The 13671-nt window shown below is 46.2% G+C and overlaps 1 protein-coding gene across 2 annotated transcripts in view; it reads left to right on the top strand.

Moving 5' to 3' along the window:
* Positions 1-13671, top strand: part of MAMLD1 (mastermind like domain containing 1) — a 136832-nt gene that overhangs the window by 113641 nt on the left and 9520 nt on the right. The gene's annotated exons all lie outside the window — the stretch shown is intronic.

The following is a 13671-nucleotide window of genomic DNA, read 5'->3' as shown; positions in this document are numbered from 1 at the left end:
GATGCTGTTTCTTTCTGGCTGTCTACTCAGCCTTCCGTAGCATAGGCCTCGTCCTAAGGCCGGCTCCCCCTTGTGGGCGCACGAGAACTGCCAGCTACTCCAGGGGCTATGAGTTTTTTTCTCCTGCTTGCATTCAGAGAGCAGGAGAGTGGCTTTTAGAATCTATCAGAACAATGAGGAAGCTTCTTTCCCAAAAGCCCCCAAGAACTGTGGGCACACTGGTCTGAATTTATCAGATGCCTACTAGCCTACTATGCTACTTCCTATCAGACAAGCTAAGTGCCTCACCTCTAGAAGCTTAGATGGAGTCAGGTTCCCCCAAAGCATATTGGCAGCATGGGGCAAGTGAGCCTGTCTGAATGAAAATGGGGGAAGGTATTACAAGAAGGAAAACTTAATGCTGGCAACCAACGGTATTTGCTGCAATCAATCTCTTTGGCCACTCTCATTCATACACTCCCTCCTTCCCATGCATACCCCTCCCAAAATGCCCACTCTTATGGAAAACCCAGTTATCCCCTCCCCAAAGGGATCCAGCTCCAATCCAGAAACCCCAGCTGATGTGCCATCCTCTGAATTTTGTCAGTAGGTAGCTCTTCATGTTCCAGGGCCCCCTGGCCACCATGCTCACTTTGGCAGAGAAAGAGCAGGAGTGCAGGAAAACAAAACAAAACAAAAAAAAAACCTCCCATTGGGAAAGGGGAAGTTGGGAAGCAGCACACAGTGGTCACTGATCCATCATCAATATCATACCCTGCTGGACAGGGATCAGATGTTCCATGCTTCTCTGAGACTCAGTTTCCTATTCTGTATGATGAGAAGGTTGGATTAAACCAGTGGCTCTCACATTGGAATGTGCCCTGGAGAACTTGTAAAAATGCAGATTACTAGATTCCATCCCCAGAGTTTCTGATCCAGTAGATTTGGATGGGACCCAGAAATTTGCATTTCTGATAGGTTTTTAGGGAATGCTGCTGGTGGTGGTCCAGGGACCCCCCACTTTGAGAACCTCTGGTGTGGACGATATGAGCCCTTGTGATTCTGACATAGAGGACTCAGATTTTTCTTAGCTATCTCTTCTGTTCTACACTGACTTATGACAGAGTCTTTTATAAATAGGTTACACCCAGCTCTACCATGTGAACAGCTAAAAACATCTTGGAGCTCCTGCTTTGGTTTGTAATCTAATTTTCAACAAGCAGGGCTGAAAGCGAAGGCCACCTTAAGGCTTCAGGAAACTGAACTTACTGGAATTGAAGAAGTTAGGAACAGAAATATAAAGACTGTTCATCTCCTCCCCTCCCCTATCTACTGCAGCACAGCACTCTGTGGGATGATGCCATGTGACTGCAGAAAGCAGCTCTTTTTCCATGGAGAGCCTGGGAGCCTTAGGCCTCATTTTGCAAACATATTCCCTACGTGACCTGGGAATCCATCGGGTCTTAGTGGCACTGGGTGAAGCTATGACACAGATAAAGTTGATTTGGGGACTTTGCCAATTTTCTGTTCCAGGGATTCTCACCTGGCCAACATCTATTCATCCTTCAGGTCACAGCTTAAAGCTCACTTCCTCCAAGAAGCCTCCTCTAACCAAGCCCCCCACCCCACCCTAGGTCAGGTTCTCCTATTGTTTGACCTCTAGCACCCTGCAGTGTTCCTTTATGGCACTTAGCAGCCTTTATTATAAATCCTTATTTAAGTGTTCCTCCATTATATAGATGTGCCAGCTCTAAAAGGGCAAGGACCATATCTGCCTTATCCATCAACGTTTTCACAGCACAGGGCCTGGATCACAGTAAGTGCTCAATAAATATGTGTTGCACAAGTGCTATAAAAGGCAGACTGTGAGCAGATTCCAGCCATAGTATTTTATTACAGTGGAGAACTGTCAAGCAATCTATACAACACATCCCACAGTATGATTGTGGGTGCTCCAAAGGAATGAAACAGACAAGCCCTCAGAAGAAATGAGCATACTGATGGAGAACCCCAGTGTCCGGGCTGCAGCCAACTTTGTCATAGCCCCTCTTCCTTCTCTCTGGCAATCTAGCACCCTCCAGGGCATAGGGTATCTCCTTACCAGGCACCTGGGGCCTCCTCTCTCCACACAGCAGCCCCTTAGCACCCAGGTCTCTCCTTCCCCATTCAGTACGGTTTGTAGATAGGCACTTGACTGAAGGCAATAGAGAATGCTCCAGCTCACAGAATGCCCAACTCACCAGGGCCTGGAGAGCTGATCTGGTTGAACCTGTGTTTCCCCTGGGGAAGCAGGAATCCAGTGAGGCTATAAAATTATTGGCCTGAGTCTCCCGACTTCGGGCTCAGAGTCTAGGCTCACGCACTCTGCATCTTTGAATGCATCTGCAGGCAGCTTCAAGTGTCAGAATGGGATCTGAACTTTTTACAGTCTACATACAGTTTGTCACCAGTGTTGTAATTCTCTGCCACTAAATATAATTTTATAATTAAATCAAACCAAACCACTTAAAATAAATTCTTTAGAGAAGGCAGATTATTTTTTGCAGATAAAGTCCACAAACCAACTAAAAGTATATCCCACATATGTTGAATCTGAGGACTGTGCCTAAGTTTAATGTAACTGATGGATCCCATTCTCATTGGATGTTCACACGTGAAAAAAGTTGTCTGATTTCCCAGACACAGTGGCAGGTTATACTTACGATTGCTTTTTTGGCCCCCAGAGCTGGCCCTTCTTCCTTCAAAACAGACCCATAAACCACCCATTTGCTGAGTTGAAAGGTGCACAAGAGGGAGAGAGCACAGTATGGTGGGACACCAGAACCTTCTCTGCGGGACACAGGCTGCATGTTTGCTGAGGGCAGCTGGGGTTCAGCAGGTGGGGAACATCAGAGGGCTCAACTGAGTCCCCTCTTATCAGGAGCCCTGGGAGAGTAGACTTGAGGGGGTTCTCTCCATGACTTGCATTGTCTTTTTTAAAACAAGCAATTTGTGACTGAGGTGAGGAAGAAGAATAACAGAAAAACATATCTAGCCCAAGAAATCTGCAGAAACTACAATAAAGCTCAGACAGAAGCACTGAGCTGTGAGCCATGTGCTTAATTAAGGGAGGAGACGGGTGTAGGGGGGATGCTTCTCGTGTTGCTCACTGTCTCGGTCAGTGCAAGCTGCTCTAACCAAACACCTTAAACTGGTGGTTACGAACAACAGATATTTATTGCTCACAGTTCTGGAGGATGTAAGGCACCAGCAGATTCGGTGTCTGGTGGGGACTCACTTCCTGGTTCATAGGTGGTGTCTTGCTGCATCCTCACATGGTGGAAGAGAGGAGGCAGCTCCCTTGGGCCTCTTATGAGAGCACTGATGCAATTCACGAGGGCTCTGCTGTCATGACCTAATCACCTACCAAAGGCCTCACCTCCTAATGTCACATTGAGGGTTAGGTTTCCACATAGGAATTTTGGGGGACACAAATATTAGACTGTAGCACTCACTATGGTAATTCACAGGGGCGGTGTGGGGAGAGACAGAGGGGTAGGGGAAAAAGGCTGATGGAGAGTCCTGTGCCTCGCAGGAGTAGGCCCACATTACTTCACTTGCCATGTTCAGCCATTGGCTGGGAGTGCAGCCCCAGCCGAATATGGGCGACAGTGACAGACCCAAGGGGGCGGCTGCTGGAGGCTATCAGTCAATTATGCTCCATGGCAGGAGATCTGAGCAGCCATTGGCATGGCCACCACATCCTTCCTTTGGCAGTTGTGGCTGGGAAGACCATTCCCAGAGTCCCTGGCAGGCAGTAGACAGCTACAGGAACAGAGGCAGGGGCCAGAATTAGACCACTTTGGAGAGCAGAGCCAACACTGGCTTGATTGGTTGGTAGCTAGACTGTGCTGCTTTGTTGCTTTTTCATTCAGTGTTTGGATTATTGTTTTTTCCCCCCCTTTCCTTTGTTTGATTCCTCCATCTTACCCCAGGTCTAGGAAAATAAAGCCCTATGCATTTGGAAGAAGTTCAAAATGATTAGCTGGCAGACTTTACTTTCCATCGTAAGCATCTAAAGATTATCATGCCTCAGAGGTGAGATAGACTGGAAAGACCAAAGTTATTTAAGAAATAAGCAAATTGAACATTTGACCTTTTAATTACAGAGTCTAATTTTTGTTTGGTGCCCAAGAATCACTATTTCTTAATTGTCTTAGTATCACAGAATCATACAACATGAATACTTACTTAAAGAGACATTGGAGGTTGTCTAGTTCAACTACATCGTATTACAGATGGGAAACTGTGGCCCTAAAAGGTGAAGCTAGACAAATATCCCTTATGAACAGAGGTGCAAAAATCCTCAACAAAATGCTAGCAAACTGAATCCAGCAACATATAAAAAGGATTATACACCATGACCAAGTGGGATTTATCCCAGGAATGCAAGGCTAGTTCAACCTATAAAAATCAATCAACATAATATACCATATTAACAAAATAAAGGACAAAAAACACATGATCATCTCAATAGATGTAAAAAGGGAAAAGGAACTTTCTCCAGTTCATGCAATTAATGGCAAAGCCAAGATTAAAACTCAGGTCACCCTACTTACAAGCCATCTTTATACTAGTGATGGTGGGGGCAGAGCGTGGAACCAGCCCTCGCAATTGTGTCAGTGTGTCCTCTGCACTGATCCCTATACTGAGGGCCTTCCCTTTGTCCTTTCATCCTGTCCTCACAACAGCCCCGAGCAGAGCATTTTGTTGTTATTCCTATTTCCTGCATGAAGCAACTGAGGCCTACAGAGGTAATGCCACTTGCCTAGGTGTCACAGCAGCTGACTCCATGGAGGAGCTAAACCTAGACCTCCTGCCTCTCCCTCTGGCACTTTCCAGTGCCCTCACTGTTCCCCTCATTGATTGGTGCCACAGGATTAACCCAGTTCCATTAGTTCTCAGATCACCTGCTGTCAAGCCCAGTCAATGGGCTTTTTGTTGTAAGTGGGCGGGAATGTCCTCCAAATTCTCTGCAGGAAGAGCCCCCTGTCCTGTGCCACTGTGTGACAACTCTGAGAGCCTCGGCTGTTGACCTCAGTATAAACTGGCCTAAGCTGCCATTTGTGTATGCTAATGACTAAAATATGTGTGCAAGAAACAAAGGACCATAAAGAAACAAGCAGCTCTGGGGAAACTAGAAGCCGGATAGCTGGGAGGTGAGGGGCAGTGGGGAGAAGAGAGTTCCTGGAGTAGCTGAGTACCAGGCTGACTTGTCCTCTGGCAGAGCCTGGCCCAGTGAGAGCTCTTGCTTCCTGATGGGACAAAAAATGCAGACAGACATTTCAGGGAGTCAGAGAGAGAGAGAGAGAGAGAGAGATGCAGCTGGGTCAGGACTCAGGAAAGGGAGTTCCTTTTTTGGTCTCAGACCTGGGCATCTCGGATAGAACTGTGCCGAGGCTCTGGTTAAGCTAGCTTCCTCCAGGTGTGCATCACAGGGGCCTTACTGGGTCCCTGAGGAGTCTTCCCAGTTGAGATTAGGGAGGTTGCATTCCAAATGGCTAGCTGCCTGAAATTGCACTGCTGTCACTGTCAAGGATAGTGGGGGGAAGCATGCCTGATGCTCTGCCCTGGAAGGGATCCCAGAGCCTTTGGATTGGAGCCACAGAGGAGGCCTGGGGTTTGGCTACTGTCCCTCCATCTGGTTCCATCATCAAGGATCCCCTACCTTACCCATTCTGTTCCCCTGTTTTTAATGTGGGCCTCCAAAAGCTCTGTCCCCTCTTCCAAAATGCAGTCTAGAGAGGCCCACCCTAGGGCCAGGCACTGAGGCTGTGGGCCATTTGCAGCAGCACAGCCCTGGGGGATAATGTAGGGGTGCAGTGCCTTTCCAACACTGTTGAACTCAGAAATACAGGGTGCCCTTTTTAGTTACTCTCGGTGAGAATCAAAGTGAAGTTGAAAGAGGCCAGCTCTGTATGGGACACCTCCTTCTCCTCTCCCTTGTGGCATCTGCTTCTCATATAGATCTGTTTTCATCAGGCTGTGCATCAAAGCTGCATACCCTAGATTCCACCTTTCTCTTCTCCCTTCCTGATTTTCAGACCGGGGGAAGTGACTGCTTTTTGGGATAAAGGGGTCACAACAAGGTGCCCTGGGCTGAAAATCATGAGGGATGAGTTCTAGTCTGATCTGACTTGGGACAAGGCCCTTTCCTGCCTTGAGCCTCAGTGTCCTTACCTAGCAAGTGGAGAGTTGGTGTCAGTCAGTGTTTCTCAAAGAGTGGTATTCCAGGGCTCCACACACAGAGATGGAGTCCCTACAAAACAATAGAGATACATGCTCTTCATAGGTCTTGCCGACTCTCGGACTCTGTCTTTAATTTTCTTGGCCATCTTGAGAAAACCATTGGATCTCTCCTTCATCTACAGAGAATGATGAACTTTCCAAGGTGAACTCTCATTTCTCCTCAGGTAATGAAAGTGTTAGGGTGGTAAGGAGAGGAGTTGGCTCCAGGGAGACGAGATGGGCCAGAAGGAACAGAAGGCGAGGCCTTCGGTGACAGGTGAGCAGAGAATGATGTCTCCTTCCCATACAGGTAGGGAAAGGAGACCAGGCAGGCTGCCCTGAAAAAGAGGAGTAGCAGGAGAGCACAGAAGCATTGGTAGTTGAGATACTTACCTGAGTGTCTTTGTGGACGAAATCTGGGAGAAGAAGGCAGACCCCAAATCCTGAGCCCAAGAAGGGTTGGCATTCCTGACAAGAACCCAGGAGCCAACACTAGACAAACCCTAAATCCCACGGAGAAAGTGTGCTGAGCTAAGTCCCTGCAGCCTTGACCCCACCCTAATCCCCTGTGCCCTGAGCAGCTCCAGAAAGCTGTGATTTGCTTCAGAAAAGACAAGTCAGTAAGACCAAAATTCCAAAGCAACTTTTTTAACCTCTAAATGATGATGATTTTATATAAACTTGTGTAGTTCCTTTGACGTAGCACTGTATTTTCTACTTACGTGATTCCTGGCTTTCCCTAAAGGAAATCTTCTTTGGAACTCATGCTATACATACTGAAGACTGTATAAAACATATAATAATAAAACCAACACCCATGCAGCCACCAACGAGGTTCAGAAATAGAACATTCAAAATATCTCACAAGCCCCCTGTGTACCCGTGCCCCCTCCCAGAGATAACAAGCATCTGGACTCCCATGAGCCAACTCCAGAAATAGACCCCAGACTCTGATGGGCTTTGAGCTCATCCTAGTTAGATTACGTGTGTCACCAATGTCTTTGCGTAGTTATCTTCTGTGTAGATTTCCACAGATGGCTCGTCTCATCTATTTTGTCTTGATCCTTATTAGTTTTAATTTTAGATGGGGACTTTGTCTTTTTTAAATACATCTTATGACTTTTCTGATTACCAGAGTGTGCTTTTTGTAGTAAACTTGGAAAGTGCAGGAAAGTGGAGAGAAAACACAAACCTTGTGGGATAACAAAATATACAAGCATTTAATATACAAATAATCCAGTAATAACTACCATTAACATGTAGGAATGCAGTGTTTCAATAAGATTCATCACTTATTCATGGGTTCAAACATGTGATTGCTTCGTTTTCAAAAACTGAGTATGAGCACAACCTAGGTGTGTAAGGAGAGAGTCCCAGGCCACTATTAGATGAAATCTCCCAGAAGAGGAGAGGCTGAGCAGTCTCTGGTCATCATCTGCCCATAGCTTCCCTCTTAGGGAAGTCAGTGGCTAAAGGCATGATCAGCCTGGGGAGTGCAGAGCCCACCACCATCACGGTGCCAGCAGAGTTGTGGATATGGTACTGGATGTGCAGAAGAAGTATGCTCAGAGAGATTGGGCTGCACTCTGTGTTTTGCTTGCAAGCTCCCCACAGTCTGCCTCCAGGACCTCCAGCTCCAGGTGTAAGGCAACACAGAACATCTCTGTGGGGCCAAGTGTGTGGCCTCAGCTGATCCAGCCAGCAGGACGGTGAAGGCAGAGAGGGAAATTTACCAGAAAAAGGTCAAACTAGACCTCTGCCAGCGTGGGGCAGATGCCCCGGGACTTGGGGTCAGGGAGGGGATCCATAGATCCACCTGCTTCTTTAACAGCTTTCAGCCCAACTCCATTATGTTGGCCACGCCCACCCATCCCACCTCACCTCCCAGTTCAGGGATAAGCTGGGGCCCCTTTTCCTGAGGCTGAGGAAGATTCTGCCATATAGGCCCAGTTGCTTTTCAGCTTCCCCCTCTGCTGTCTTGCCATTCAGCTTCCTTGGGGACGTGTAGTCTGTTAACTCTGGTCTATCTACTTTTTAGCTTCGTAAATTATGGCGCCGTTATCTCCTCTCCTACTCTCTCTTCCTGGTGGAATTTTGTCTTTAAAAATAAAAGAAAACATAAACCTTTACTGTAGTTTTAATGGGGCTTTAGGAGGGAGTGATTTTAGACGCGTGCATTAAATCTGCTGTCTAAATCCGGAAGTCTCCAAAGGAAATCCTGCCGCTCCCTTCCTCAGTTGCCTGACGGTGATGGTTAGTTGGATGGCTCCCTTGGAGCCCCAGGGCCTATGGGCAGTGCTTACTGTACCCAGCAAGGAGACACCGAGGAAACTGGAAGCCAGAGGGTGGGGTGAGGCGGTACGCATAAGCACAGGGACTGTGCTTTGAACATTCGTTCATATTGAAGCTTTTTTAGTATGTGTGATTAAAAGCCTGATTTTTGAATAAATCAGACCCGGGTTCAGCTCTGCCACTTACTCATCATGTGACTTTGAGCAAGTTACTTTGCTTTTCTGAATCTTATTTTCTCCACCTATCAAATGGGGACAATAATGATGCCCACCTTTCAGGCTTGCCATGGAGATTAAATGAGATAAAAACTATATGATATTTGACTCAGTGCTTGGCACATTGTATATGTTCAATACGTGGTAGCTATTATCATCATCACCACCATCATCATATCTGAGACATTAGGAACCTTCTGGAAACTGTCAAAGCAACAGTTTACCCCAGGGAGTTAACTGTCCAGTAGAAATTTATTCCTTCATTTCTTAATTGATTTATACATTATGTTTTTGTGTTATTGGGTTATTTTTTCCCCTAGGCAAAGTAGCAATTTACCAGTTGAACTTAATCCTATGATTAAATTCCAAGTCTGAGAATTTAAGTGACAGAGTGAACTTGATTCTGGGCTTGGTCAATTTCAGTAAGCCTTAGACACTTAAACTTTGAAATGTTAAAGTTAAATTATATACATTTATAGAGGAAAAAATCCATAAAAGCTCAAACTCTTCCAGGTCTTGCATAGGGGATACTCTGCTCTAAGAAAACATCTACAAAATGCAAATCTATAGAACAGATCCACAAAACGGGTGGGATTGGTGCTACCCTAGGGTTTTCTGCATAATTTCTTTAGTAAGCCCTATCTCCCCCCCTACCCTTCATACCACACATATCATCACAGAAATCCTGCAACTTGGAGTTCTCCTCATTTCAGGATACAGTCATTGTAAAAAGAAAAGAACATCTGGGTCACACGATAGCCAGCCCTGCAGCTACTGCACCCTGGTGGAACTCTAGAGGCCCTCCAAAATATTCTTGCTGCTAGTCTGCTTGCGACAGTAACAAGAGTTTCCGTTGGACAATTTGATCATGCAAAACTCAGAGCACAGGCTTTGCAATCAGACAATACCTGGGTTCTAGTCCTGGCTCTAGCACTCACCAAGTCTCCAGTTCCCTTTCTTGGGTTCTCTCTGCTTGCTTCTGTTATGTGGTTGGTAAAGGCTGGAGAAAGAAAAGGAGTTGAGGATCTATAGCCTGAACTCCCAGAATGGGTAAGTCGAGAAATCTACAAGCTCCCAGAAGCCAGTGGGATTACAGTGTACTACTATAACCTTGCAAGTGCACGTATACCTCCTTCTGAGTCACCATGGCAGAGATTGATCCAATATCTCATCCAGTCAATAATTTTAAAAGTCAGAGCAGTCATCCGCTTCTTGCAAAGCAGCTGAATATCTATGGGGATTAGTCATACCTGAGCTCCGTGCACCAGAGCCCATCTGAGCTACCAAATAGCACAAAATGTCACAGAATAGCCAATAACAAGGAGCTATTTCAGTGTGAAGAAGGAAGAGTGCCTGACTGCTCCTCTCCATGTGCAGAGAAGGAGCCCACGCACTTCCAAACCCAGGGGTTGCTTGGTTTTTAGCCACTCTGTCTGTACCCCACCTTGCCGTTGTGTGGCCTGAGTAAGTCTATCTCTACTTCCTCATCTCATAAAGTAGGGACAGTCTATCTCAAATGCATATGTGCATGGGGTTCAGCGTCCCGCACAGTGCATGCTTAGTGTGTTAGCTGATGCTATTTTCACCATATGATTATGATCACTCTTCCTCCGAGGGTTTTATAAGCCCACCAGCATTCAAAAGGGATGGGTAGATGTGCTAAAATGAGAGTAAAGGCTCAGTTTACCATTGATGCTCATCCCAAAAAGAGACCAGCACCGTGCTCACCGGATTATAATCTCCCAAGTTCCTGGGACATCACCCAAGTGCCAAGCTAATGACAGAGTAAAACTGTTTGACTTTTCCAAGTATTCACTGAGCCCTTTGCCTGTGCTAGGTACTGTCTGGGCACCAGAGGGATTTAGAGATGATTAAGACTTGGCCCAGCAAAAATGTTCAGTCGACCAAGGGTATTCAGCCACAGAAGCTGGGCCTCGACAAAGAGGCAGAATTTCCAGGGTGGAGGAGCTAGATCTCAAAGGACACACAGGATCCCCAGAGTGGAATCATGAAAAAAGGGCACTTTGGGCTGTGCAAACCAAGGGGCACAAGCACAGAGGGCAGAACACACGTGGCAGCCTGTCTGGAGAGCTCCAAGGAGAGTAGTGTGATTGGAGGGAAGAGTAAAAATGTGGCTGCAGGGAGGGTGGGAGGCTAAGGGACGGAACCCTGACAGCAGAGCTTAATGGGATGTGCTTTGTGTCTCTAGTCTTCTGCGAGCTACTGGACCATTTTTGAGGGTGAGGGAACCTGGACCAGCCTGGTTCCAGCAAGCCCTTTGGATGTCATGCACAGCCCAGAGTCCAGGGGGATGAGTGAGTGTGAGCTCCAGGAAATGGGGCACCACTATCAGACCCTATCTGTACCATGACTGACTTCTATGAGATTCAGAATAATGTGGAACCAGCCAGCCCAAGAGCTGGTAATCATGCCCAGCAGTTTCTGATTTACTTGCTTTTCTGAGCTGTTCAGTGATTCCAAAGATAGAGATGGATTTAACTTCTGTTCGGAAACCTTAAGAAGTTGAAATGTCCCTAACAACCTTTTCTTTGGAGGTTGGGCCTCACTCTTATAGAGCAGTGTGATAAGCATGTTTTTTCCCCATAATTAAATAAAATGGAGAAAACACATGAGCATCAGCTATAAAGCTCCCAGTCAGTCAGAGTCCAGGCTGCATCTCACCTCTTTCATTTATTCGTTTTTGAACTGGGGACTGCGTTGGTCTGCGAAGTGCCTGCTCCCGTCCTGCTCCACTTGAATGAGTGCTCAAATAGAGCTGCCCACACTGCCGGGGCATCTCCTGCCGCTGGTCATTTCCATGTGCCATCTGCAGTTCTTTCTGCCTGATGGACGACTGAGGCACTGCAAGCGTGTGTTAATGCTGATGGGGGTCCTGTTTCTTGACCCATCGCTAATATCGTACAAGTCACACGAAGCTACCAGGGATTCCTGAGCACAGGCTTAAAAACACTTCAGTTCTCTGCAAATAAGCCCCATTCATCGCTTTAGGAATGTGTCATCATGGAGTGGGCAAGTAATCAGAACCCAAGTAATATTTGCATATTGGGATTTTAAAAACTCCAGCGTGGCTATAAGATAATGTTAAAGTTATCAAGGAGCTAAGCATGCAGGCATAATGCATTGTAAGTTGTAGAAAGCAATGTTTCTGCTCATGTCCCAGATGACCTTGCTGCAAGGACAAATGGGAGCTTGATGGAATGAAGCTGCAGATGGCCAGCGAGCTCAGCCCTATACTAATGAGCCCCCCCGAGGGGAGGGGCCCCGAGCCCTCCGTAGTTGGTATGAATCCCATCGTGATGGCAGAGTCTTTCACAAGTACATTGAGTTCACTTGCTAAGAATATTTCATGTTGGTTTTTGTTTTTGTTGTTGCTTGGGTTTTGGGGGTGGATGGGTGTCATCTCTAAAACTGTCCAGGTTGTTAGGTTGTCTTCCTATTCCCATTTTTAAAATATTTATAATTTGTTGTTAAAATTTTGTCTGGCACCCCCCTCCCATCTTGTAAAACCTTGCCTGTAGTTTTCTTAATGGCATATTTTATCAGTTTCTACGTTTCAAAACTTGCTTTTCATTTAACAAGTTAAAGATTGAATACGTGTACACATACAAACTACATGTGGGCTTGGGGACAAGGCAAACCTGGGTTTGTATCCTGCTCTGCTGCTAACTAGCTGTGTGACTTTGGGCAACTTAATGAACCTCTCTGGGTCTCAGTGTCCTTATCTGTGAAATAAGGACAATAATAGTCCCTGCTCCATAGAGGGCCATTTATAAAGACTGAATGAGATTAAATATTTAAAGCACCTGGATTAGTACGTGAAGCTTGGCAAATGCTCAATAAATTCAGTGGTGGCAATTTTTATTATTTCAAATAATGGTTCCAAATATCTACTGGACTATTATCCATTGCAAAGACTTGCCCACAATAGTTGCTTAGTAAGTGTTTATTGCAATTAATTGAAGTGATTTGGGGGACGAGTATTTCCTTTTCCACTGGAATGTTTGCTAGCAGACACAGATGATCACTCACAGCTCAGGTAACAAAAGCATGACAGTAAAGACTCCGCTTCAGGTAGAAAGAAGAGCAACCTCTTGTCAAGGTAGACTTCCCCCTGGTCCTTTTGGACACCACTGTTGCTAAGCTCTTGGTGTGCTTAGCAGGGTGCCAGGGCTATATCAGCTGCCCATTTGAGTTTTGATGCTTTCTCTGACATGGATATCAAGTATGAGGTTATCTTAATTGCCTTTGGCTAAAAGAATTGGGTCCTATGTTCAATACGTTCAATTCTGGTGAAATCCTTGAAGGCATGATGGAAAGGGAGGTCCCATTCACATACGAGTCCCGAAACCTCAGGGCCCTGGTGGGGTGAAGTGCAGCGAGGGCTGCAGGTCAGGACTTGGCTGTTGTGAGATTTACACTTGATTGTTTGGTTTTGCAGATTCCTCAGCATGTCTACACACACATACCTACAAACCAGTTTAGAGTTGTGTGCCATGTTGTGGGGGGTGGTCGGTGGGGCAGGGAGGGATGGGATTGGTCAAAGTCATTGCCAATGAACCACCTGACTTAGCTTTATTCCCATTTTCAACAAGACAGTGATTGCTCAAAGCAGGGGATTCTTCACATGAGATCCACGATGGGTATTTAATGGTTCAGAAAACCCCCCTAAAATTATATGTAAAATGCTGGTGGGCTGGGAAGGGGTAGACACTGTAAGTGCTGCTTCTGTGGAGAGAGACCATAGCTTTTAACTGATTCTCAAAGGGGTCTGTGACCCTTGCAAGACAAGCTAAGACCACAAAGCTGTTTGGTTTTGTCTCACCAAACCAGTTGGTGTGTCTACACCCAAATGACCCAGCTAGACGGTCAGGGCAGTGACAAGATCAGTCAGGACCAT

The sequence above is a fragment of the Eulemur rufifrons genome, chromosome 30 (genome assembly GCF_041146395.1).
Source record: "Eulemur rufifrons isolate Redbay chromosome 30, OSU_ERuf_1, whole genome shotgun sequence".
Classification (NCBI taxonomy): Eukaryota; Metazoa; Chordata; class Mammalia; order Primates; family Lemuridae; genus Eulemur; species Eulemur rufifrons.
The sequence above is the reverse complement of the archived record's forward strand: the minus strand, read 5'-3'. Positions and strand labels throughout refer to the sequence as shown.